Source organism: Chanos chanos, chromosome 3 (assembly GCF_902362185.1).
Source record: "Chanos chanos chromosome 3, fChaCha1.1, whole genome shotgun sequence".
In the NCBI taxonomy this organism is placed as follows: Eukaryota; Metazoa; Chordata; class Actinopteri; order Gonorynchiformes; family Chanidae; genus Chanos; species Chanos chanos.
This window is the reverse complement of record NC_044497.1, coordinates 23,206,022-23,228,286: the sequence shown is the minus strand read 5'-3', so window position 1 is coordinate 23,228,286 and position 22,265 is coordinate 23,206,022.

Below are 22,265 nucleotides of genomic sequence, written 5' to 3'. Positions count from 1 at the left end.
TTGAGACAGCTTTGCATCACAAAATCTATGATCATGTTCTGTTTCTACTTCAAAAACACAGAGGAATTTTGGTGAATCTTCTAACTTATCCTCTAAACTCAGGAAATCCATCTAAGAGTTTGTTCAAAGGGACTGAACGCCCTGAAAGCAAATAGCCTGTAAACACAGGACCAACATGTTCTGTCAAATACACCTACAATCAAGCAAAGGCTACGTATCCTCACAAACTGTCCTTTGGGACAGTCTTGAGTCATCATCTCTGTTTGGCTGAGCAGGTGAGAGATATGCTAACTCTTCCGTGCTGACAGAGGAGTGAAGACCAGCCTTGTCTGCCAAGTCGCACATCACCCACTTTTTTTATTAAACACTTGAGCCTCTCTCCAGCACTCAGCCTCGAATTGTGCTAATGAAACAATCCAAGGCCCGTTCGCTGCATAAATATGTCTAACTGCCTTCTCCACTTCCACTCAATTCTCATGCTAATTACTCCTCAGGCCTCCCAATGTTTTCCCTTTCTTTTTTTCTTTCTTTCTTTTTTTTTTGTTTGTTCCTCAGACAAGACTCGGCAAGTACATCCACACTCTCCAAAGCAATTAGGGAGAAAGGATCAACCTACAATCATTCAGAGCCTGAGGAGAAAATGAAAAGACAATAATGGATTAATGCAGAATTGTGAAAAAGTTAACTCTTTGAGGGATAGGAACTCTACAAATGCTGATTTTGTCGGAGAAGACTCCAAATAGCTCCAGTTCAAGCCCTCAGTTAAACCAACATGATATCAAGATGTGATTTTGGTGAAATCCTAACTATAGAGACCTGAAGTTTAACACCACTGGAGAATAGTGTGAGACACAGCCCTGAAAGGAGACGGTGCTCCATTCGTGCTCTAATGGGGTTTGATTAGGACAGGTAATTCCACAGGCAGGACCTCTCTGCTTCTCAGGAGCTCAGCCCAGACACTCATTATGCAGATGCACACACTGAGAGGAAGCAGCATGGATCTGCACAAACACCCTCACCCCCCTTAAGCAAGTCCCTAGTGAGGTTCAGCAGCTGTCCCTGTCCATCAGCTCTGGCCTCCCTAATCCCACATGCCTCTGACAGACATATACACACACACACACTGAATGCACGCACACACAAGCATACACACACACACACACACACACACATGGCTGACAGACGGATAGACGCATATACACTTATGCACATACATGCACACACACACAGCTTGCAGACAGATACATGTATACACACATGCACACACACGCACATACATACACACAGGCATTCACACACTAACACAGCTGACAGACGGATACACGCATACACACATACACACACACATGCGTGCTTGACAGCGGCCTGCCAAGGGTGTGAGTGTCAGCAGTCTAGGCCGTGGGAATACACCTGCCACCAGTCAGACCCTGATTAAAGTAAGCATGGAGGGGCTGACTTGTTCAGCACAGCTGGAGAAAAGAAGGGCTAGAGCATCACTTAGGGTGGAAATGTGTGCATGCACACACACATGCACCTGTGCACATGGACAAACACACATGCACATACACATGTAAGCACAACCACACGCGCACGCACACACACACACACACACACACACACACACACACACACACACACACACACACACACACAATTTATTAGGAAGAGTTATTTAAAAATGAATATCTTTTAAGAAAAAGCACTGCTTTAAAACACCAGAATGATATATGAAGTGGTGGAGTGTTGCCAGCAAAGTGTGGTCATTCTGGGGGTTTAGTCAAAAAGAACACCAGAACTGAGGAATTTCAGACAAAAAAGTTTTCTGTAACTCCATGCTTTACCTTTGAGTCACTTGGCTGTCTGTCATACTCTGTCAGAAGCTTCTCTCAGACACCCTTAGATTGTCCCCAATTGGAGCTCTTATCTTTGAGTCTCTGGACAGCAACTAAATGACTATTACCAAAAAGGACAGAGAGAGAGAGAGAGAGAGAGAGAGAGAGAGAGAGCAAAGTGGAAAAAGATGAGAAAAGAAAGAGACTAGAACTGACCAATTGTAGGCAATGACCTCCTTTGCTCTTGAGAGCCATAAAATGTCTCCAGCTCTGCACTTTTAATCCATCAAAGTTTACAAAAAGATAGAGGTGGCTGCCTGTGCTCTCCTCATCATACCTACAGGGGGAAATGGAGCTGACATTTTACAAGATACTGTGCTGTACTCACCACAAAGAGTGACGCTCACCATTCAGACCACACTGAATAAAAGCTATGTTATTCAACACCAAGAAGTGGGACCGTCTGACAAGTTGTCTATGAATTCATCACCCTGAGAGGGCTGCCCAAATGAACCTTTTGCGTCCTGTCAGTTTTGTAGTTCTGGACTAAAGATAGAGTAATGTACGTTCTCTGTGCTCTGGCTCAGGCTATTTTGGGCATTGCTTGAGTCTCCAGGTAAAAATAGTAACAATAAATTTTCAATCTGCCATATTATAAGAGCACCTGGCTCATAAATTACGCAACAACTACATCCTTTATCAGTGCACTTCATCTCCAACAGTTTGTGTGTAGTCGTGTGGGCGATGAAAAGTTGATGGATTTTCTGACATTTATATTGTTTGCCCTAGAAAGGCAGCTTTTTTGCTGCATAAACAATATCCTACAGCGTGACCAACACAAACTATAAATATATATTTTTCATTTCATGGGCTGATAAAGAACACACAGCGACTACACCTGACTCAAATGATCAGAGTAATAATGTTGGCTTATAATGGGAAAATGGGGGGATGTTTATCTTAGGTTGTGTGCATATGGTGGAGAGAGAGTATTTGGTTGGGCAGGTACTGAGGCTGCTGCCTCCATTAGAAACATCCATTAACCTGCAGTCAGAATGACTGTAGTCAGCGTCAGTGCAGACTGCGCAGACAGACCATTATCCACACCATGTCATATCAGTCCCACAGGAAATGGACAGCGCCCATGGCCCTCTCATCAATGCTACAAAAGACAGGAGAGAAAAGAAAATCTGACAGAAAATGAACTCTCTCTCTATCTCTGTCGCCCACTCTCTTTCTTACTGTCTCTCACTCACTCACTCTCTTCTGACCAAACACATCCAACTGTTGAAGTTTCCTAATGGAAAGCACCAGAGTTCTTTTTCAGTGATTGTAAAGTACACAAATTAAAACAGTACATGTCATTTCACACCCAAAATAGATTCAAGATTGGGGTCCATGATGAATTCATAGGGCACAGATCATCCAGACCAAGTGTGTTTACACTGTATGAGCTCTGAACATACCCCTCTTACACACACATGCACACACACATACACATACGCGTACATACACACACATGGGTCATTCCAGAATTGGAGGACAATTTTGGCATCAACACTTTTGAAAAACTGACTGTTTATTTTATCATTTTCTGTTATGTATCTAAGAAAAACAGGTAATAAACCATCAAACATGAATACGAACACGAATACAAGGGAAATTCAAGTGTCATAACAACACCGTTAGCACACACCAAACACAACATAGAATAAAAAGTAGAATATAATAAGATAAATAGGAAATAGGAATAAAATTAAAAATAGATAAAATAAAATAAAGGTAGAATAAGATAAAATAAAGGTTGTTTCTGTACATAGTGCAGTAATTGGTAGTCGTAATAGCTGTAAGGTGAGAATACTGAGGTAGATAGAAATTATTGCCATAGTGCAGGAGTTATATACATGGTATATAATGAATATGCCACAATATAGAGCAGTAGTTGTAAGATTATCACTATTGTGCGGTGTGTAATGTGCAATAGAGAGCATTGTTGTTACATGTGCAATGGAGTACATTGTTGTTGTTACACATTGTGTAAAACAATAATACTAACTGCACAGTGCAAATCTAAACCAGATACTGTCATAAGGAGTGAGATAGATAGACATAGTTATTGTCCATTATGCAATTGTCCATTGTGCAATTGTCCATAGTGCAATCATTATGCTGAAGTAGGAGCAGCATAGGGCATGAGGCGTCAGTCTAACCCTTTGCTGCTACAGAGAGGGGAGGAGTTGTACAATTTGATGGCCATTGGCAGAAACAACCTTCTGTATCTCTCAGTGGGCGGAGATCAGCCTGCTGCTGAAGGTGCTTCTCAGTTTAACGAGCTCGTCACGAAGGGGATGGGAGTAGTTGTTCAGGATGCTCACCAGTTTCTTAAGCATCCTCCTCTCTGCCATCATCCCCAGCAAGTCTAGTTCAGTTCCACCTCCTATGACAGAGCTGGCTTTCCCGACAAGCTTGTTCAGTCTGTTAGCATCCTCAGCTTTCAGTCCACACCCCCAGCACACTACCACATAGAAAATAGCACTGGATACCACTGACTGATAGAACATCTGCAGCATCCTGTTGCAGACATTGAAGGATTGTAGTCTCCTCAGGAAGTAGAGCCGACTATGGCCCTTCTTGTAAAGGGCCTCTGTGTTCTTAGTCCACTCCAGCCTGTCGTCCACGTGCACTCCAAGGTATTTGTAGGAGTGGACTACCTGCGGAAGTCCACGACCAGCTCCTTTGTCTTGCTGACATTCAGCTGTAGATGGTTCAGGCTGCACCACTCCACAAAGTTCTTTACCAGTCCTCTGTATTCTGCCTCCTGTTGCCTGCTGATAGATCCTACAATGGCAATGGAGTCATCAGAGAACTTCTGAAGGTGGCATGACTCTGAGTTGTAACTGAAGTCAGAGGTGTACAGGGTGAACAGGAAGGGAGAGAGGACAGTCCCCTGGGGGGCCCCTGTGCTGCTTAACACTGTCTCTGACACACAGCTCCCCAGTCTCACGTACTGTGGTCTGTTTGTCAGATAGTCCATTGTCCAGGTCACAAGCATAGCATCAACCCGCATGCTCCTGAGCTTGTCTCCCAGCAATACAGGCTGAATGGTGTTGAATGCACTGGAGAAGTCAAAGAACATGACTCTCAGAGTGCTCCCAGCCTTGTCCAGATGAGAGTAGGCTCAGTGCAGCAAGTATGTGATGGCATCCTCCACTCCGACGTGATCCTGGTAAGCAAACTGCAGGAGGTCTAGTGCTGGTCTGACCAGGGGTTTAAGGTGGGAGAGGACCAGCCTCTCCAGGGTCTTCCTCACGTGTGATGCTAACGCCACTGGCCTGTAATCATTTAAGACCTTGGGGTGCCCCTTCTTGGGCACAGGAACCAGGCATGACGTTTTCCAGAGTGTGGGGACCCTTCCCAGTCCCAGGCTCAAATTAAAGATGTTTTGGAAGACACCACAGAGCTGTTCGGCACATCCCTTGAGCACCTCTGTGCTCACGCCGTCGGGGCCTGCAGCTTTGCCTGAGTGGAGCCTTTCCAGTTGTCTTCTCACCTGGTCAGTTCTGATGGCTGGGGGGAGTGGTGAGGAGGGACCTGAGAAGGGCTGGAGGGGGGCTGCATGGTGATTTGGGAGGTGTGAATGGTCAAGGGGCTGGGGGGTGAATGGGCAAGGGCTCCAGTGTCAAACCTGTTGAAAAACAGGTTTAACTCATTGGCCCTGGCCACGCTGCCCTCTCTCATACGGCTGCTGGTCTGATTGTAGCTGGTGATTCTCCTCATACCATTCCACACTTCCCTTGTGTTGTTCTGTTGCAGCCTGTACTCCATCCTCCTCCTGTAGGTGTCCTTGCCCTCATTGATCTTAGCACTCAGTGCTTTCTGGACCCTCTTAATCTCCTCTATAATTTGATTCATCCAGTTTAGGCATCAAAGGTACACTTTTTATGAGATGTTTTATTTGTTGTGTGCTAACACTTTTTTTCTGTAATTTCAGTATTTATTTTCAAATATTTGCTCTGTCGTGCAAAAGGTATGGAAATTCTGGTTAGTGGTTCACTGTGGATATTAGACTTAATACCACTATTACTTAGCTGTGACCATAACCTGATTTCAGAACCTGAACCCAGTGAAATTACAGTTATTCCGAAAAACTCTATTTATAGTTTAGCGCTCTGAACACTGAACCTAGAAATTATTCAGAACAACTCTTCATTAGCCGTACATATAAGAAATAAAACAGCATTAAAGTAGCAAGTACAATAATACTCTTCGAATTCAATACTTATAGATAACTAAGTTCCTGGATCACAGCATTCAGTAATTTGGAAATAATTTATCACGTACTCAAACAATAGGAATACGAAGGTACACATTTATTACAACGATCAAATTCAAACAGCACAGAATGAATCTAATTTTGAATAATTTGCAATTCAGGAATTAAGGCACATCCGCTATACACACACATACAACAGCATCTAAACCTCTCACAAGAAGACAAACAACTAATGGTATAACAATAGGCGCTTTCGCACCGGAGGAACTTTTCATAGTTCTTAGAACTGTTGGAGAAAGTACCCCCTTTTTGGGGTGTTCGCACCGCAGGAACTTAGAACAATTTTAGTTCTAAGAACGCCGTTTTGAGGGGCTTTTTTAGCCCCTACTCCAGGGTAGGTACTTTTGCAGCACAATAGGAACCTTGTGACGTATGTGTACAGCCATTGGTCCAGACGCAGGTATACGATGATTGCAACCGCCATTTTTAAAGATCCGTGCAAAATATAAAGTCTTAGAACGCATTTCATTTAGCTTTTGATATTCATGTCTCAAAATGTCTGGAATTGTAGTAGGGGGCACATAGTTTTTATGTTTTATTTTACCGGTATTTTATATCCCCCAACAATGACCATTTTGCAACGTACAATGTATATTTGTACATTGAAGAGGTAGCGTACACTCCGCTTCGGTAGGTGCTTGTGTGTCCGCTTGTGTGGCTGTGATCCGCATTTTAACCTAAAATAAGAATGTGTTTATCCAGCTTACGATTTGAGGGCTGCGGCGGGGAAAAAGGGGGAAAAAAAAAACACGATGCTGCGAGCAAGGGTCAGGCACAAGCGCTATGCTAGCACCCGAAAAGTACTATGCCCATCAAGTCATTCACTGCTACTGCGGTGGTAAATGCATAAATGCATTGGGAAATTATTTTCTCCATTGGACTGGGTCTATCGCCATACAGTTTTATTTTCGTTAATGAGAAGGCAGTTATAGGTTATCTAATGTGCAATCAATATTTCTGTCATTCAAATTCAATAAAACTCATTGCGTATACTGTAGTCTAGTTTGTCGATTTCTTTTGCCGCAGTAATGGTTCTTTTTTTCCTTTTGGAGGTATTTAAAAGGTCTTAAAAGTCATTAAATTTGTACTTCAAAATGTGCAGCTATCCTGGTTAGTCATAAACAACAGCTCTTAGCTGCTATACCGTCAGCCGGCTTACGTCACTTCAGCGTTCCTACTGGCGGTGCGAAAGCAAACAGAAACAAGGCCCTAGAACGAATGTAGTTCCAGGGGAACTTGGGAGGCTTCTGCTCCTGTGTCCAGGAAGGCTTCCCATTCCATGACATCGTTTAACTTCACATTTGCATACAGTCTGTTGGCTGGACCTTTTCTTATCAGTGGGCAAATCTGAGTTAATCTATTTCCGACTGGCAGCAGGGACAGCTCATCCTCTGCGGCCAGGGTCGAGTCCAAAGGGTGGTCAGTGGTCGCAGAGGCAGGGAACCATCATTGTGAGGAGCTGGATTCACCTGTTTGAGTCTTTTTCTTGGGTGACTACTTTTTCCCAGGAGACTTATCAGGTGGTGCCGTTGAGGTCACAGAACGCTCTTCAGCTCTCAGTAGTGCTTCTTCGGCTGTCAGTCTGTCTCTGAGAAATTTCATCTATTGTTGAGGGTCACAGATGTGGTTGTTTGGATGCTTGCGCTGTGGAGACCAGGGCTTGCTGCATTGGTCCTTGGCGGGCCGAGTCCATCTCTCTGTGCAAGGTGGGCTGTGAGGCTTGTCTGCTGTCTTGGCTTGTTGGGCAAGTTGCTGTCTGGTTCTCTAAGAAAGCAGTCTGCAGGTTCTGCTCATAATCCTACTTATAAATGTTGACAAGGGCATCCAAGTAATCCCTTGGGTTCTCATAGTGTCCTTGTTTTCTTTCTGCTAACAGTCTTGTGGGCTGGTAATTGTTGAGGTAGTTGACAGCCCAGATTTGAGGACCTAAGGTCAGGGATTGTATCAACAGGTTGATTTTATCTTCATCTGTCCTCAGCCGTAGGAAAGAAGCATGATAAGCAACCTACTTGAGATATGAGTCCACAGGGTAGCCCTCCTTAAAGGGGTCAAATGTTTCAATGTCAGCGGCTGTGCTGGCTATGACATCTGGGGAGGTGTGGTCTCCCCACCTGGAGGCTTGTTTCTATGGAAAGGCACCCTGAGAGTTGGAGTTCAGCACTGTAGTATCCAGGAAGGGCCATTGGTCCTGCAGAGAGGTGGTGGGGCTCTGGGTAATCCTGCTGGATAGTAGTGTGAAGCCCCATTCTTGGCATTCCTCTGCTGGCGTCACTTGGCACTCCTCCTTCAGGGGTAACTTTGTGTGGCAGTTCCATGGTAGGTACCTGATCCAGTTGCCCTGTGGAAGACACAGGGCTGAGTTTGGCTTCCAAGAAGATCTGTTGTCCTTCTGTCCTTTTCCTCAGCGCCATCAGCTCTTCCTCCTGGACTCTCAGTTGAGACTCAACAGAAGCATACTTTGCCTCCCTGTGTTTCAGCCTCTGCTGAGGTTCATGTTCAGTGTCCTCGGCAAGGGCTTTTTGCCCTTTGACATCTTCCAGTTCTGCCTCCCGGTGGCTGAACTGGAGATGGAGATCCTCTCTGGATTGAGCCAGTCCTTGATCAGCAGACTGCAGCTGCTGTTTTAAGACCAGTATCTGGTGGGTCAGTTCTGCAATGAGGTCCTGCTGTTCCTCATTTTCAATCCGCAGTCTCTGCTGTTTCCCTTGAATATCCTCTGGTGGCTGAAGCAGTTGTGCCTGGCGTTCCCAAAGTTCTATGGTACGGAACTCAACCATGCTGGAGGTCTTTAGCAGCCAGTGTGTTAGGGTGTGTGTGAGTCTGGCCATGGCACAAGTGTGTTTTTCCACATGTGATATACTCCGGGTCTCATGGAGTAGGTCTGTGTGGACAGAGTACAGCTGCTCCATGGTGAGGCTGCCCCACTGTTCTGCTTTCAAGCGAAGGGCTGGGTCATGTTGCAGGATATTCATCAGATGCAAGATGGCGGCGCGTGCGGACGCAGCGGCTTCACGTGGACCAAACAAAACAGTGTTTTTGTTGTCTAATGTGTCTGACAATACGGAAAAGAAAGCCAGCTTTTCCGGGAAACACAACTACAACCGACACGAACTGATTAACATCGGAAAAAAGACCACACACAACCAGTTAACCACTTATTTGGACGATCTGCGCTGCCTCGGCTTGCTACGCGATCCCGTCCCCATAGCTACGGAACATCCCCCAACGGCTACCCGCCTGAGGAAGCGCCGGAGGCGGTGCAAGAGGACCCGGAAGCGTGGGGTGCGTGGAGGCATTCGTGCCAGGCTAAAGGCTAATCCATCCAGACCAGCTGTCCCATCCATCACACTCGCAAACGTATGCTCTCTAGAAAGCAAACTAGACTCCATACGGCTCCGACAGACATCTCAGAGTGAAACGAAGAACTGCTGTATCTTTGTCTTCACAGAAACTTGGCTACACAGCAACATTCCGGACACAGCCATTCAGCTCAATGGATTAGCATGCTACCGAGCCGACAGGGCATCATCCTTATCTGTTAAGACCCGCGGTGGTGGCTTGTGTGTCTACATCAACAAGGAATGGTGTGCGAACGCTATGATGGTTCTTAAACACTGCTCTCCAGTCGTGGAATTCGCTATTGTTAAATGTAGACCATACTATTTGCCGCGAGAATTCACTGCTGTTGTTATTGTGGCCGTGTATTTGCCCCCGAGCGCCAATGCCTCAGAGGCAACAACAAACCGCTCACCCCGATGGATTTTTCATCATTGCTGGAGACTTCAATCATGCAAACCTACGAACTGTACTACCCAAATTTCACCAACATGTACACTTTGCCACCAGGGAAAACAACATGCTAGACCTCATTTACACTAATGAGAAGAATGCATACAGAGCATTCCCCCGCCCCCACTTCGGAAACTCAGACCACATCTCTGTTATGCTAATTCCAGCATACAGGCCACTTCTCAAAACCGCAAAACCGGTTCAACGACAGATCAGAGTCTGGCCAGAGGGGTCTGTCCCAGCTCTTCAGGACTGCTTTGAGCGCACTGATTGGGGCACGTTCAAAGTGGCAGCATCCTCCAGTGAACACATCGATCTGGAGGAATACACAGAGACAGTGACGGCCTACATCAACAAGTGCATAGACGACGTCACAGTCACCAAAACCATCTCTTCACGGGCCAACCAGAAGCCATGGCTGACAGCAGAAGTCTGGGCACTGCTGAGGACCCGGAATGATGCATTCAGATCTGGTGATAAGTCAGCCCTCAAGACAGCACGGGCCAACCTGTTGCGTGGCATCAGGGAGGCGAAAAGACAATATGCCCAAAAAATCAACAGCCACTTCACAAACAGCAAAGATGCACGGCGTCTGTGGAAGGGCATCCAGACCCTCACTGACTACAAGCCTCCTCCTCCTCAGACCTGTAGCAATGACCCCACCCTCCCAGATGCACTGAACGACTTCTACGCACGGTATGAGAGACTGAACAATGTGCTGGCGGTAAAAACTACCCCCCAGACGGATGACCAGGTTCTGCAGGTGACTGCAGACGAAGTGAGAAAGACCCTCTCCAGAGTCAACCCACGAAAAGCTGCGGGCCCAGACAGAATCCCAGGCCGAGCTATCAAGGACTGTGCTGAGCAGCTGGCAGATGTTCTCGCTGGCATCTTCAACATCTCGCTGTTCCAGGCAGTCGTCCCCATGTGTTTCAAGTCTACTACCATCATACCAGTGCCTAAGAAGTCCCCCGTGACCTGCCACAAAGACTGCCGCCCCATTGCGCTGACTCCCATCATCATGAAGTGCTTTGAGAGGCTGGTCATGAAACACATCAAGTCCAGCCTGCCCTCTACACTGGACCCCCTCCAGTTTGCATACCGCGCTAACCGCTCCACAGAAGATGCCATAACCTCTGCCCTCCACCCAGCCCTGTCCCACCTGGAGAGAAAGAACAGCTATGTGAGGATGTTGTTCATTGACTTCAGCTCAGCTTTTAACACAATCATACCTCAACACCTGATAGAAAAGCTGAACCAGCTGGGCCTTAACACCTCTGTCTGCAACTGGATGCTTGACTTCCTCACGGAGAGGCCACAGTTAGTCCAAATTGGCAGCATCACCTCCAGGTCCATCACACTGAGCACTGGCACTCCACAGGGCTGTGTGCTCAGTCCGCTCCTGTTCACCCTGCTGACCCACGACTGCACAGCATCATCCACCTCCAACCTCATCATAAAGTTTGCTGACGACACTACATTGGTACGCCTCATCAGCAACAATGATGAATCTCTATACAGAGCAGAAGTGGACCAACTGGCAGCGTGGTGCAAAATCAACAACCTCTTCCTAAACATAGGGAAAACTAAGGAGGTCATCATCGACTTAAGGAAGACCAGCACCCACCATACCCCCCTGACCATCGATGGTACGGATGTAGAGAGAGTCAGCAGCGCTAAGTTCTTGGGAGTGCATATCACAGAGGACCTCTCCTGGTCTGCACATGTCACTGCGCTCTCCAAGAAGGCCCAGCAGCGTCTCCACTTCCTGCGGCGCCTGAAGAAGGCGAGTCTCCCCCCATCCATCCTCACCACATTCTACAGAGGCACCATAGAGAGCATTCTGACCAGCTGTATCACTGTCTGGCATGGGAACTGCAAAGCCTGTGATCGCAAGTCCCTGCAGCGGATAGTGAAGACAGCTGAAAAGATCATAGGAACTGCTCTCCCATCCATACAGGCCATCTACAATGCCCGGTGCACCCGAAAGGCCCTCAGCATCATGAAGGACCCTACCCACCCTTCCCACATCCACTTCACCCTCCTACCCTCTGGCAGGAGGTTCCGGAGCATCCGTGCTGCCTCCACCAGACTATGCAGCAGTTTCTTTCCTCAGGCTGTGAGGTTCCTCAAGAGCTTGAACACTCTCTGACCTCTCCTTTGCACTATAAACTGCACAACTGCACCTTTGAACAATCAACTGCACTACTGCACAATCAAATTGCACTAACACCCCATACAACTCACCTACCTACCTGCACAATGCTAATGCTGTTGCCAGAAATTCACTGTCTGTGTCTGGTGTTATGTCTGTAGGTGTTATGTCATATATGTCTAGGTTTGAAATATGTAGGGTTGTTCTTGTTTGTATGTTGTAGAAGTTTTACTTTTTACTACTACAACTTACTTAGTACTTTCTTTACCCAGTACTTTTTGTCTTTACTTAGTACTTCTGTTTTACCCAGTACTTTCTGTTGTCATATTTATTACCCCCTGGATTTTTTTTTTAAACCCTTCCCTCAGTACTTATTGTGCGTATTTATTGATTTATGTGGTATTTATTTGTTGTTTTGTTTTATGTGGCACTGTGGTCCTTGTGTAACGCAATCTCGTTCCCCTGTATGTATGACTCATGCATATGTGGAAATGACAATAAAAGCAGTCTAAGTCTAAGTCTAAGATCCACCATCAGTGTTCCCTCCAGGTACTCTCCAAAGGCCTGAGTGGTGGGGCTGGTTGCTCCTGGAGATTTAGGGGAGGGGGAGAGCTTGGGTGATGCTGGGGCAGACATGGTCTGGTCTAAGTGTGAGTTTGTGTGCCTACCCTAAATTTCTAGTGTGCTAGTGTGTGTCACTGTTTCCCTGATCACTGAATTAGTTACTGCAACTTTGTACTGACACGATGCTACAAATTATCTCACAGAAATACAGTGACTATGACCGAATATTTTGGTAAAAACTCCCAAATATGTTGTAGTTGGGCTGTCCCACAACAGAATTGGCCTCAAAATGTGTAGCTGCAAGATACTCCAGACAACTGTAACAACTGTAGTGCTATGACTAAATTCTAAAATAATTAAAGCAAGCATATCAGAAGAACTATCTAAGTGGGACCTCCAAATATGTTGCAGCAAGACACTCCAGACAGCTGTTACAATTGTAATGGTAAAAATAAGTTCTGAGAGCTCAAATACATTATGCATATAATAATTCAAACTATTAAAAGGACAATAGGTTAAACCCTTATGGGCTGAGAAAATCATTTAAGATTATTTTAATAAAAATAATATGGGAACAGTGCTGAAACTGGAGTAACAGAGTTGCGCACATTAAAAGGGTTGAATGGATACATTACTTTTGATTGTAGATCGTGGCCTAAATGTGACAAATAAATACTCAGGAGCACAGGAATGTTGTTTAATAATATTTTATATATCTTTTCAATGAAGGATCAACAGGATTGCAGGGGTAACAATAACGGAGTTGCACACTAAAGTTAAAGTAACAGGATTACAAATCAATGCTAATGTTAGCTTTTTCTTAGTAATAGATGCTAGCTGTGGAATGTAATGTTACTGTCAAGGTCAAGTTATATGACAAACTTAGTTATATAAATGAAGAAAGAAAACTTTGAAATTAATTTGTCTTAGTAACAGGGTTGTGTGGGTTAGAGTGACACACTTAAAAAGTTGGTTTAGATTTAAAACTTATTTTAAGTGTTATATTTGATATGCAGGTTGGTCATCAAGAAGGTGGGACAAGAGAAAACTGCCATTTTAGGGGGTGCTCGAGAGCTATTTGATATTTAGATTATATTTAGAGACCACTGTTTTTCTTCAACCATATATAGTTTGTCTCAGGACAGGTATAATTTACACAACAAGTACATGTTTTTGTATTTTGTGCATGGATTATTTGAAATTTCATGAGTGGGACAGAAAATGTCCTCCAATTCTGGAATGTCCCATGCACACATACATGCACACTAGAGGTGTACAGAGATGTCATTATCTGTACCTGTATCTGTATCTGTATCTGTTCAGCCAACAAAATGATTTGTCTCCATATCTGTATTCGGATAGTAGACCGCAAGTGGGCATGGTTTATACCTGAAGTCACGTAAATCGGGCAAATGTTGTATTTTCTAACCTATTACTCATTGGCAATGCAATTTTTGTGCCTTTAAGGCATCAAATTTATTTAATATTTGCATATAATTAATTCTGAAATATAATTCCATATCCTCATACATTACTTTTCATCTCTCTCTCTCTCTCTTGTTTTTGTATTTTTATTTTTAACTAAAATGAGTTTTATGAACTGTCTAAAACTAAGTTCTAAGCTTCATTTGATGTATAGGTTGTGGGGGTAATCCAGCTGCCACGCCAGGCTTTTGTCTGGCTACCTCCCACACCTCCTGACTCGGTGGGGGCGACTACAGAATAGTGATCACTTTTCAATAATGTGTAGTGAATGAAACGACTAGTTAGTGAAATCAAAGTTGCAAACAGAATGGGCGTTTTTATCTTGCAGCCATTCACAATAACATGAATCGAGTTGAAGACACATAATGGCTGACGCACAGACATGTTTTTTTCCTGAATAATAATGATCAACTTCGGGTAGAAGAATTTTCTGCTTCCATCGTGTTATTTGTGCTTTCCCGAATAACGTATTATGTAAGTAATGCACATACATGCACGCGTACACACGCATACACATACACGCACCCACACACACACATACACAATCATTTGAGTTAGGGTCAGGCCCCACATCACAAAGTAGCATTACAGATGAGGTCATGTTGGGAATCATGAAAGGGTACACGTCACCAGACACTGTCATGAGTTCAGTAGTGTTTTATTGGTCAGAGAGGTTTTACCCATAACTTTAATAGCCCAAAATCAGCACCCAAGAGGTTCCTGTGTTCTTTCCAAACACTCCCTCCTTTACCAAGATAAACATTCAACTACTACAACATACCTTAATGTGATACTGAGTCTGTGATCACTGAAAATCAATGACACTTGGATTTAACCATGCATATCTGAAAAAAAAGGTTACCCCTTTATTTAACTAAACATATCTGATAACCAGCGAGGCTTGGATTTAACTACACTCTGTGTGATTGTCTCTATCTACAACCAGGTCTGAGCACCTAGACTGATCTCTGACACCAAAGACTTTGTATTAGGTGTGTTACATCCTCGGACGTAGTTTTGTTACCGCTCGGGTGTTCCCTCTGTCTCTATGTCTCCCTTTCGCTCCCCGCCCCGTTTTCTTTTCAGGTTTGCTGGCGGATCACCATTGGCTGGGGAACATCCGAGGGAAAGTTTAAAAGATGACAGCTACACATCTGGCGCAGAACCTCCCATTTGAACTCCTGCTGCCACGTCGTTGTTATATTTTGTGAGCTCTTGTGGCAATGATGTGGACTCGTGAGTCCACATCCAGTAAAATGTGTAAATAGGTGTAAATAGTGCATTCGTCGTGTTGGTTTCTTTTGTGTTTGCTTTTTATAGTCAGCATACGTAGGGGGTGGGTGCCATTTCCGTTTAAAATGTATTTTCTCCTGTTTATATTAGTTAGGGAGGAAAGTCGAATTTTCTTTACTTTGGTATTCTTTTGTAGGTTATTCCCTTTTTCCTATTAGTTAGATGTGTTTTGTTTATTGTTTTGGCCTGGCTCACCCCTGAAGTCTTTTGCGTTTGTACATAGTTATATATATATATATAGTAATAAAAACAGGCTGACTATTTGATATCGGTTTCGGTATTGGTGTTTTTTTTTTTGTTCACTCGGGTGGCAGGAGAAGGAGGTTTCTCCCACTCATTTATGTTCACCCCACCCTAGACGGGGTCGTAACATAAAATTAGTGGGAGAAACCTCCTTCTCGAGAGGTCCCGGGTTCAAATCCCGGACGAGCCCCCAGAAAGTCGAATTTGTCTTTACTTTGGTATTCTTTTGTAGGTTATTCCCTTTTTCCTATTAGTTAGATGTGTTTTGTTTATTGTTTTGGCCTGGCTCACCCCTGAAGTCTTTTGCGTTTGTACATAGTTATATATATATATATATAGTAATAAAAACAGGCTGACTATTTGATATCGGTTTCGGTATTGGTGTTTTTTTTTTTGTTCACTCGGGCGGCAGGAGAAGGAGGTTTCTCCCACTCATTTATGTTCACCCCACCCTAGACGGGGTCGTAACATAAAATTTGGGGGCTCGTGGTCCGGTGGCTCGTTTTCCAGTGTTAGCTGCTGCATTTTGGGTTGGGTAAGAAATTGTTGGCAGTTTTTGTTTGTTGGTGGGACGGTGATTTAAAATGGAATTCCATTTGGAGGAATTTGTTATTCGTCCGACGGTGGGTCAGTTCAACCGCTGTCGAAAATCGGATCTCGTAGTAGTGGCTGATTTTTATAACATATCAGTGCATAATCTTACTACTAAGAAGGAGATAAAGGCTGTGGTGCAGGCTGAGTTGATGAAACAGGGAGTTTTGCCTGGTGGTGACGTGGCCGACGTTGCTGGTGTTGGTCTGGTGGAGGCAGGTGTCCCAGTCGAGGCGGAGGCTGACGCTAGGGCGGTGCCACTGCCGACCATGGATCCTTCAACTGCGGCTGCGAATCCTCAGCTGGCGGTGGAATTAAAAAAGCTAGAGCTGGAGCTCAAGAAACAGGAGTACCAGACTCAGCTTTTGCATATTCGGGCTCTGGAGATTGAGGCGGACAGAGATATAAAATTGCGCAAACTGGAGCTACAACATGGCATGGGTGTTGAGCCAACGCGTCCTGTTCCTCGGCCCCGTATGGCGAGGCCAGTGACCAGCTCCCCTGCTACCTCTGCTCCTCCTCTGGAGTTGGCTGCAGATGCCTCACCAATTCCCCCATCTCCCACTGCACCCTCCGCATCAGCTACACCATCTCCTGACTTTGACGTCAGCAGGCACATTAACTTGGTGCCTCCGTTTCGTGAATCAGAGGTGGATTCTTATTTCGCTGCCTTTGAGCGCATCGCAGCTGCCCTTCGCTGGCCAAAGGAAGTGTGGTCCTTGTTGCTGCAATGTAAACTGGTGGGAAAAGCACAGGAGGTGTGTGCGTCTTTGTCTATTGAGCAAAGTTTAAATTATGACATTGTGAAAAGTACTGTCTTGCGTGCATATGAGCTGGTTCCCGGAAGCATATAGGCAAAAGTTTAGAACACACTTAAAAACTGCCAACCAAACATTCGTTGAATTTGCACGTGAGAAAGGGGTTCTTTTTGATAAATGGTGCGCTGCTAGCAGGTTCACTGATTTCGATCAGCTACGGGAATTGATTCTCTTAGAGGATTTTAAAAGATGTTTGTCTGATAATATTGTGGTTTATTTAAATGAACAAAAGGTGATGTCATTAGCTAATGCAGCAGTACTGGCCGACGAGTTTATTTTAACACACAAGACTATTTTTCCCTCATCAAGGGGAAAAGAAGTGTTACCCAGGGTCGAGTCAGGTGGTGTCGTGGTTTCTGGTCGATCTGAAGGGAGTCCTAAACTTCCTCGCCCAGTTTCTCCTCGTGCGGGTGAAACTCGTGAATGCTTTTATTGTCGCAAACCGGGTCATTTAATTGCAGACTGTAAAGCGTGGAACAAAAAGCGCAATAATAACCCAAAGAGTGTTGGTCTTTTGTAAACCTTGTGTCCGTCTCCTGCTGATTCAGTTGCACCAGGTTGTGACTCTGGTTATGAACCATTTCTGTGGAGTGGTTTTGTGTCTCTCACCAGTGATCAAACTGATCGGCAACCTGTCACTATTTTAAGAGACACTGGTGCGGCGCAATCTTTTATTCTTGACAGTGTGCTACCGTTTTCGGTAGAATCATTTTCTGGGTCCCATGTGTTGGTGCAAGGAATTGAACTGGGTTGCGTCAAAGTTCCCATCCATACTATCTACCTTGATTCTGAGCTAGTGTCAGACTCGGTAAGGATTGGCGTGTGTACCCAGCTGCCAGTGAATGGTGTTTCTGTCATTCTCAGTAATGATTTAGCTGGAGGTAAAGTATTTCCTTTCCCCGAGGTAACTGACAAGCCTGATATGCCCTCCGATGACATAGCTAATTCATTCCCTAGTGTTTTCCCTGCTTGCGTGGTGACGCGTGCTCAAGCACGTAAATTTGGTCAGGACGTGGACCTGGCTGATACTTTTATGAATGTGTCTAATGTGCCTTCGGTGGGCAAGGTGCAAAACTCTACTGGGTCCCTTACGGAGCTGCTGGTCTCCGTAACTGACGCGGACGGAGCAGCGTCGCTAGGGATCGGGAAAGAACAACTCATTGCTGCTCAAAAAGCAGATCCTTCCCTAGCTCGCTGTTTCTCCATGGTGGTTTCGGAAAGTGAGTTGCAACTAAAAAAAGTGGCGTATTTTTACGATGGTGGTGTGTTAATGCGCAAGTGGACGCTGTCCACGCAGGATGATCGTGATTGGAATTCGTTTTACCAACTTGTGGTTCCTACGGGTTATCGAACACGAATACTGACACTGGCACACGATAATGCATTGTCCGGCCATTTAGGAATCAGAAAAACTTTTTATCATATTTCTCGTTATTTCCTTTGGCCTGGATTAAAATCATCGATTGCAGAATACTGCCGATCCTGCCATGTGTGTCAACTTGTGGGAAAACCCAACCAACCAATTCCTCCAGCTCCGCTTCATCCTATCCCTGTTCTAGGCGCGCCATTCGAACGCATCATCCGCGACTGTGTGGGCCCTTTGCCGAAAACAAAATCAGGAAATCAGTACATTCTAACTATGATGTGTGCTGCCACACGATTCCCAGAGGCGGTTCCGCTGCGTGCCATTAAGACGAAGGCAGTAGTGAAAGCTTTGGTGAAATTTTGTTCTACTTTTGGTCTACCGAAAGTGATTCAAACAGACAAAGGTACAAATTTCACTCCCAAGTTGTTTGCTCAGGTACTGCAGCAATTGTCCATCAGGCACCAGACATCAAGTGCTTACCACCCAGAGAGTCAAGGCGCACTGGAGCGTTTCCATCAGTCTCTCAAGTCCATGTTGCGCACGTACTGCCTTGATTCGGGAAATGAGTGGGATGAGGGGCTTCCCTTAGTGTTATTTGCGGTGTGTGAGACGGTACAAGAATCTCTTGGGTTCAGTCCCGCTGAATTAGTGTTCGGTCACACGGTTCGGGGACCATTGAAACTTTTAAGGGAAATGTCTGAAACGCGATGTGAACAGAATGTTTTAGATTATGTTAGTTCTTTTCGTGAGCGTCTCCATCGAGCTTGCGCTGTCGCAAAACAGTCTCTGGGTGTCTCAATCGAAAATGAAACTACATTACGACCGAAAGTCGGTAAAAAGAGATTTTATTCCTGGGGCACAAGTGCTTGTTTTACTTCCCGTCCCTGGTGCTGCACTGAAGGCTCGTTTCTCTGGTCCTTATGTAATCAGGTCAAAGCTTAGCGAGACCGATTACGTGGTTGAGACACCGAACCGAAAACGCAAAACTCGAGTGTGTCACGTCAACATGTTGAAACCCTATGTTGACCGTAGTATAAGTGAAAACAGTGTACCCGTGCCTGTGAATCCCGAAGTTAAAGGGGTGGCTTCTGTCTCCCTAGTGTCCTCTTATTGTCCGGAGGAAAACGGGTTAGTGATGCGTTCTGCTCCTGTGTGCTGTGGTCGGCTGCAGAACTCCGAAATCTTAGAAAATCTGGAGTCGCACCTGTCGAACCTGTCGGTCTCGGCTCGTGTCGACATAATCCAGTTAGTCCGAAACCATTTGTCCATATTTGGTGACATTCCGACTCAAACTACTGTGCTGCTACATGACATCGATGTTGGTGAACACATTCCAATTAAACAGCACGCATACCGTGTGAATCCAACAAAGAAGGCCATGATGCAAAAAGAGGTCGAGTACTTATTGGAAAATGGGTTTGCTATGCCTAGCTCTAGTTCGTGGAGTTCTCCTTGTATCCTGGTGCCTAAACCTGACGGAAGCGTGAGGTTTTGCACTGATTACCGGAGAGTGAACGCAGTAACCAAACCTGATTCTTTTCCATTGCCTCGTATGGAGGATTGTATAGACAAGGTTGGTTCTGCGCGTTTTGTTACAAAACTTGACCTATTGAAGGGTTATTGGCAGGTACCATTAACCCCTCGGGCCTCTGAGATATCTGCTTTTCTGACTCCTGATAGTTTTTTACAGTACACGGTTTTACCCTTTGGTCTTAGAAATGCGTCTGCTACATTTCAGAGACTAGTGAACCTGGTGCTGGCAGGTGTGCCGAACTGCGAAGCCTATTTAGATGATATAGTGGTGTATACGTCTACCTGGGCTGAGCACATGCAGATTTTATCCATTGTATTTGGGCGTCTGCTAGAGGCTTCCCTTACTCTTAATCTGGCAAAGTGCGAGTTCGGCAAAGCCACTGTAACCTATCTAGGTAAAGAGGTTGGTCAAGGTCAGGTGCGACCTGTGGAAGCTAAGGTCTCTGCGATTGTGAATTTCCCCGTGCCCAAAACGCGGCGAGAGTTACGCAGGTTTTTAGGCATGGCCGGCTATTATAGAGCTTTCTGCCGAAATTTTTCCAGCGTTGTATCCCCGCTCACTGATCTACTCAGAGCAGATAAGGAGTTGGTGTGGACGACAGAGTGTCAGTGTGCTTTTAATTCAGTAAAGTCTCTCCTGTGTAACACGCCAGTGCTTGCCGCTCCTGATTTTACGCGGCCGTTCAAACTGGAGGTAGATGCCAGCGCTACTGGCGCTGGTGCGGTTTTATTACAGGAAGACTCTCACGGTATCGATCACCCTGTCAGTTTCTACTCAAAAAAGTTCACCAAGCATCAGCTTCATTATAGCACCATTGAGAAGGAGACGCTTGCCCTCCTGCTTGCGCTGCAGCAGTTTGAGGTGTATCTTGGGTCCAGCACTCTCCCTATCTCAGTCTATACTGATCACAACCCGCTGGTGTTCTTAAGTCGCATGTGCAATGCAAATCAGAGACTGATGAGGTGGTCTTTACTAGCACAATCTTTTCCGCTAGACATTAAACACAAAAAAGGGTCTGAAAATGTTGTGGCGGACGCTTTATCCCGCACCTGAAAGTGTAAGCGGGAATATTGTATTATCGTGGTGTGTGCAGTATGACTGCGTCGACGAAGTTTGGTATGTGTAAACCAACATTGATGTGTGCTTTTGTGTGTGGGGGTGTTACGTCCTCGGACGTAGTTTTGTTACCGCTCGGGTGTTCCCTCTGTCTCTATATCTCCCTTTCGCTCCCCGCCCCATTTTCTTTTCAGGTTTGCTGGCGGATCACCATTGGCTGGGGAACATCCGAGGGAAAGTTTAAAAGACGACGGCTACACATCTGGCGCAGAACCTCCCATTTGAACTCCTGCTGCCACGTCGTTGTTATATTTTGTGAGCTCTTGTGGCAATGATGTGGACTCGTGAGTCCACATCCAGTAAACTGTGTAAATAGGTGTAAATAGTGCATTCGTCGTGTTGGTTTCTTTTGTGTTTGCTTTCTATAGTCAGCATACGTAGGGGGTGGGTGCCATTTCCGTTTAAAACGTATTTTCTCCTGTTTATATTAGTTAGGGAGGAAAGTCAAATTTGTCTTTACTTTGGTATTCTTTTGTAGGTTATTCCCTTTTTCCTATTAGTTAGATGTGTTTTGTTTATTGTTTTGGCCTGGCTCACCCCTGAAGTCTTTTGCGTTTGTACATAGGTATATATATATATAGTAATAAAAACAGGCTGACTATTTGATATCGGTTTCGGTATTGGTGTTTTTTTTTTTGTTCACTCGGGCGGCAGGAGAAGGAGGTTTCTCCCACTCATTTATGTTCACCCCACCCTAGACGGGGTCGTAACAGGTGTGTAAGTGTAAATACAGTCAGGTGTGGAGTGTAACTGTTTGTCTTACACCCACATTCAGACCTGACCTTGGAGTGTAACTGTCTGTCTTACCCCCACATTCAGACCTGACCTTGGTGTGTTACTGTCTGTCTTACACCCACATTCAGACCTGACCTTGGAGTGTAACTGTCTGTCTTATGCCCACATTCAGAGCTGACCTCAGAGTGTAACTGTCTGTCTTACACCCACATTTAGAGCAGACCTCAGAGTGTAACTGTCTGTCTTATGCCCACATTCAGAGCTGACCTCAAAGTGTAACTGTCTGTCTTATGGCCACATTCAGACCTGGCCCTGGAATGTAACTGTCTGTCTTACGGCCACATTCAGACCTGACCCTGGAATGTAACTGTCTGTCTTATGGCCACATTCAGAGCTGACCTCAGAGTGTAA